General features: G+C 41.3%; 1 long non-coding RNA gene across 1 annotated transcript; it reads right to left on the bottom strand.

The window, feature by feature from the left end:
* Nucleotides 1-209: 209 nt before the first annotated feature.
* On the bottom strand, nt 210-3,984 carry LOC148843932 (uncharacterized). The gene is made up of 3 exons (XR_016103672.1): nt 3,936-3,984; nt 3,816-3,859; nt 210-442 (listed from the first exon to the last, which is right to left on the bottom strand). It is a non-coding gene; the product is annotated as an uncharacterized LOC148843932 (long non-coding RNA).
* Between the last annotated feature and the right edge of the window lie 2,123 nt (nt 3,985-6,107).

The raw sequence follows: 6,107 nt of genomic DNA, 5'->3' as shown, positions 1-6,107 counted from the left end.
CATGCTTCCCCGACAATGGCACCAAAAACTTGGTGTGTCCAAAAGTGCATCGTTAGAAACTCCTAAACACCAATTTAAACATTAATATTTTATTTCGATTCTCAAACAACTACTAACGTAGTAAATGGGTGAGAATGGGTCATATCCACAAGGAAGCGAGGGAAAAATTAATATTTTCTTAGATCCAAACAAGATAACACAAAGGGGAGTTGTCGAAATATAAAATTAATTAATTAAAAGAAAAAAATGGAATTCATTAAAACAAATTCGAACAGTAATGAGAATAGCAAGTGCATAAAAATAAATAACAAAAACAAATAAATAAAAGAAACAAAATAAAAATGTCTAAGAATTCGATCAGATGTAGCAGTTTCTGGATCTCTCTTTCCACCCTCGAAATTCTCAAGCTAGGCCTTCCGCCTTACCTGGCCAAATTTCAGATCTGCAGAAGAGAATTAAAACACAAATTAAATCTAATAAAAGTAAATTTGCATGAAGGAAAAATAAACTGAAATTAAAGAATAGAAAGTAATTCTAAAACTGAAGAAAATATGGCTAGGATTCAAATTCAAAGGTGGCAGTAGTAGTGTTGGTGAACTGCAAGTAGGAACCCCTCCTCTTGTTTGGACATCTTTCTCTTCCTCTACCCTTAAACTTCTCAAACTCAGCCTTCCTTCTTACTTGGGTGAATTGACCAACCCTTTCTAAAGGGCCCCTAGGACCCTTTTTATAGAGAATGATGGACACAACTAGAAATAGGGAGAAAGATGGGGGTAGTAGCTGGGATTTAGCAAAGTTAGGGATGCCCTAGGGTTTCTAATGGATGGCTAAGATGGTTTTGAAGTGATCCTATGGCTGAAAATAAAAGGAGAGGGTGCCCAATATTATGTAGGGCTGAGATTTGGGCGCCTAGAAATAGAGGGTGTAGATTAGAACATCTAGGGTTGAAGGGTTAAGATTAAAAGAATAGGTGGTGCCCTAGACTGAATGGTTGGGATATAAGATGGAAGGAATAGTTGAGATTTGGAGGTGAGAGGTTGAATAGTGAGGATTAACAGAATAGGTGGCACCCTAGGGTTTAAAAATTATAAAGGAGAGCCCTAAAATGAGTGGTCGAGATTAAAAGAGGTGGAGGGTGGAGATTAAATACCTAGGGGCGGATAGGGTTTGCTAAGAGTGAAAAGATTAGGTTAAAAACGCTCCCTAGGGTTTGCTAAGGAGAGGGGAGAATGGCAATACAATAAGATGGGTGCTAAGTGGGTTTAGCAAATAGGAGGCGCCCTCCCGTCCTCAGTTCTTTACAAAAACGCCCCTCTCTTAACTGGTTTTCACACCAGTTTCCCAAAAACTGCACTTTAGCCTAGAAAACTTCCTAGTTTTCTACATAATTTGCACAGAGACTCTCAGAGGTCGCATAATTGATTTTAACTAGGAAAGTGGTACACTTTGACTATTCTAAGGCTGAAAATACCCCTGAAATGATGCCCTTAAGGTATCAAAATGTAGGGTTATCAGTCCCCATTGAGAGCGAAAGGACAAAGGGAATCATCAAACTTGTTGATATACTCTTGCGGGCTACCCCTCTGCCCGTCATACTGTGGCCATTGTTGAGGAGAGGTGTACCTAGCAGGATAGGGTTTGTACAAGATACAATCGGAATAGGGCTTCTGCAAGACTGTTGAGTCCTGGCGGCGGGTGTTTGTTCAACCTGGGCCGAACAGTTAAGCAAGATCTGGAGGGCACTCCTTGTTTCCTCCATGCCCTATTTGATTTTCTTGAAACACTCTTCGAAAAGCGGAAGGTAAGCCTCGAACCCATATACCTTATTTGACAAGATCTCAATATCGGCCTGGATGGGCGTTTCCATCTCGGGCTGACTCTCGACTCCTAGGTTGGTGTTTTCCTGAATGTTGCTCTGTTCCTCAGGGATGGTGGTGAGGTTAATCCATCTTGAAGCCATCCTTCTTGATCAAAGATCGAACTAGAGATCCTACTGTAGGACTGAGATGTAAAGATAGGTTGAGAAGTGGTCTCTTTGAAAGACAAAGAAGAGCCTTCAAGGAAGACAAAAGCCTTTTGGTAAGGGATTAGGAAATGAGGGAGTCGTGGAAACTCGAGGGTATCAATAGCAAAATGCTTAGGATTCAATGATGTTTAATGTGAGCTATTTATGGAGAAGGTCCCGAGATCCTAAAAGGCAGGAGAGGAGGATATTCGCTCCATATCGAGAAAGGGAATATTTGGCTCGCTAGCAATTATTGGATACACTACTGGGGTATCACGATGTGTCTCATGAAGATATTCTCAAGGATCAGCTTTCCTTATCCTCAAGATCTCTCATTACTCACATGTACTACTACCCTTTTGCGCACCATGACTAATCCTATGTGGCAATGATGGCATCACCGTCCAAAGGTTGGTATTTTGTTAATGCCTCGTGGCGGTTCGCAAGGTGCTTCATTGTTATGGGTTTGTGTGTATTTGGGCACATGTAGGCCTTGCCATGGGCTCGGCCCATTGTCCTCCCCAACCCGCTACTCGGAACGGGTTCGTAGGTGGTGAGTTTTTCGTATGTCACTGTGAGTGTGGCTTCATCGCACACTCAAATGTGCTTGGGTCTTTTAGGTGAGGCTTTCTGAGACTTGTTTAGGTCTGGGTGTTGGCTGGACTCGGTGGACTTAGGTTTATCGCAGTTCTACTTAACATTCTATGGGTTTATTGCAGTTCTACTTAACATGTTGTGTGTTTATCGCGACAGTGATGATGAACCGTAAGTTCATCGCAGCATGGGGGGTTGACTATAGGCTGCTTGTAAGTGTCTTTGTGGTGTTATTCTTGGTGTCTAAGTGCTCTTTGAGGGTCTGAGTGAGTTGACACACCTATACAAAGATAGTATCTTCTCTGGTTGTCTATGTTTCACACACGGGGTACCACCTTCCCCTCTAGTGTTTCGAGCTCATACACGTTTCCACTTATCATCTTGGAGACTCTATAAGGGCCTTCCCATTTTGGGCCTAGGTTTCCCACACCAAGCTCAGGTACCATGACCTTCCTGAGTACCAAGTCACTAACTCTGAATTGGCATTTCTTGACTTGGGCGTTATAGTACCAAGCTACTCGTTGTTGGTATGTTATGGTATGAATGTAAGCTAAGTCTCTGACATCTTCTATTTGGTCGAGGTTGGTCCATAGATCTTCTTTGTTGGCTTCCTCATCGAATGTCTCAAACCATAAGGTTGGCACTTCTATCTCTACCAGTATCACAACTTCTATCCCATATGTTAAGTTAAAGGGTGTTTCACTCGTCGTTGTCTTAATGGTTGTGAGAATTGGAAAATTGCTCACTTGCCACTTGGGCTAGAAATGGAGTCGCCACCCTTCAGATATGAAATTGGAGGTGATGGGACCTCCGAGATCAACATCGGAAAGCATGTTCAGTTTAATAGTGACTCCGAAGCCTAGGTACTAGCTACACCTATCTGAGTTAGACTCGGATGGGTAAGGGATGGGGTTAGGCACCCCTCTCCCGGGTCCGATAGGTGGGGCCCATATAGTATCCCAAAATAGGCAGAATTACAATCACAAGAATATAATTACTTCATCAATCCACACATATTAATATAAAAGGAAAATAACTAATTAACATCAAGAGAGATCTAAATTTGTGCCTAACAAAGGAAAATGAGAATCACTAATTAATCAAGAAATGAACCAACAATAATACAAACAGAAAATAATAGGATCGATAAAACCAGGATTCTTCTTCTAAATGAATGATGGATTCAACTAAAAAAATGGATTTGTCATGTTGGTACCAAGAGTTATAGGAGTTGGATTAACCCAGTCTCTCTCCTCCCATCTGCAGATGTAGAAAAACCCAATGAGAAAATAATCTCACAAATAAAACCAGACATGGATGGAGCAAGGAGTGTTACCAGATTAAAATATGGCCTGAGAACAATCGGTGAACGGGGAGTTGAAGCTTAGTATGCCTTTATCCGAACCAGCAAAGGGAACCAGAACGAAGAGATCAACCAACAACGAGTTCGAATAAGAATTGGGGAAGAGCTTCATCGCTGAAACTGCTCATCACTGCTGATTTGCCATTTCTGTAGGGAGATCGCCACTAGTTTGGGTTCTGTCACCATGAGGAAGAAGATGAGTAGTATTTTTCTCCCAATCGAAAAAGAGAGGAAGAGGAAGGAAAAAAGGAGGAGGAAGAAGGAAAAGAAGAAAAGAGATAAAGAATCAAGAGAGAGAGCATGGATGGGCGGAGAATCAAGAGAGGGAGCGAGTTGCAACAGCAGTGGTGAGAGAATGAGAGAGAGAAGGCAAAGGGGAAAGAAGAAGAAGGAGAAGATAGAGAAGTAGAAGAAAGGAGAAAGGAAAAGGAACCAAAATCGGATGGAGAGGGGTGTTGCCACCGCTTTGTGTCTGGGTTAGAATGGGGAAGAAGAGGAATAGTGGATTCCTTCGTCCACTTCTCCCATTCAGGTGAATGAGGATATTGTTGAATTTACTTGGGAGGCAGGGGCAATTTCATAATTTTGGGGAATTTGAGGGGCATTTTTGTAATTTTAAAAAGGTATAGTCAAACCAGGTCAAAGGATGATTAAACTGGGGTTCTGGATGGATGACTGAGATTTTGGGTAAAAAATGGAGGGTTGAGATGGGTCTGACCACTGAGAGTATGTTTGCGTGTGTGAGCTAGCAAGATTGACCAAAATAAAATCTTTTTGGATGGAAAGGTAAATGAGGGTATTTTTTATTGAAATCTTATAGGATGGAGTTTTCGGAAATTCTGAATTGATTGGTGGGGTCAGATTAGGCCAATTGCGCATGGATTGGGCAGATTGGAAAGGGCTCGAATTGATTAATTTAGGGGCTTGAAATGGAATCTATGTTCGATGAAGGGGTAAACGAAGGTAGTTTTAGGTGAAATTTCATAGGGTAGGGTTTTTGGGCAGTCTGATGTGATTGGAAAGGTTTGATTGGTTTAGCGATCATGTTGATGATGAAGGAAGGGTTAGGATACATCATATGGATGGCCGAACCATGCTAGGTAATTGGTCGAAATTTCAAAAATTTCGTAATCCTTCTGAGAATCCAATTCCCTATGTTTTGAAAATTTGCATTTTTCTTGGATCCATCTTACACTGAACCAAACCAGATTTGAAACCAAACAAAAATGGAGATGTATACTTGATACGAATGCCACAAATGTAGATCCCAAGGTGGATGTTCATGCCCATATCAGTCCAAAAACCCAACTTCCACTGAAGATGGCGCAGCTTTGATCTTGAAGCTAGTTCAGCAAAACTACAATCCAATAGCTTGGATCGAGCTAGGGAGGTGAGCACAAAATTTCTCTGAATTTTTCTTGCAAAAATCCAAGAAAGAACTAGTCTTTATCAGTCCCAAAAGTTGTAGTCGAACAAGGGTTTCTTGGAAGACAAAAGAATAAGAAAGAGAGCAGAATTGATAGGTGTTGTAGATCAATTCGCCCTCTTTTTCTTTTATCTCTTTATGGAGCATTTCTCCTAATCAAATTAGGATATTATCCAAATCTTTTATTTGGATCTGGACTCTATTAAAGAGAGAAGCCTCATACTCTTAAGAGGATAAGTGCTCCATATCCATTTCCAAACCCAGATTTGCCCCATGTCACATGACAACTTGTCATGTGACATCTTAATTAATTGTATTAATTATGGGCTTTAGGCCCATCAGATATAAGGCTCATGACCCAAGAGTGTTGCTTGGCCAATTTAGGCCTGATTTGTATGGCGTGGGATCCCATAATGACCTCACATAAGTCTACATGAGTTTGCCCAACCTCTGTGAAAAGGCCTGGCCGAATTCACTACTAAGCACAGTGAACCCCTGAGCACATCACTATGGGCTCAAAATGGACCCAACTTTTAAACTTAAATGATCATTGAATTCAGTCATCCTATGAAGACCCAAGGATAAAGGACTTATGTAAGATAAAGCCCATCACGTAATCAGCCCTATAATGGTTTCATAAACTTAACCTCTCAACCCATAATGATCAAACACTGCTCGACAGGTCATAACTCTACATCTTGATGCCTTAAGGGCATCAT

The sequence above is a fragment of the Nelumbo lutea genome, chromosome 8 (assembly GCF_056320005.1).
Source record: "Nelumbo lutea isolate HS-2025 chromosome 8, American lotus-T2T, whole genome shotgun sequence".
Lineage (NCBI taxonomy): Eukaryota > Viridiplantae > Streptophyta > Magnoliopsida > Proteales > Nelumbonaceae > Nelumbo > Nelumbo lutea.
Note: the sequence above shows the minus strand (reverse complement) of the source record. Positions and strands in the feature narration are given on the sequence as shown.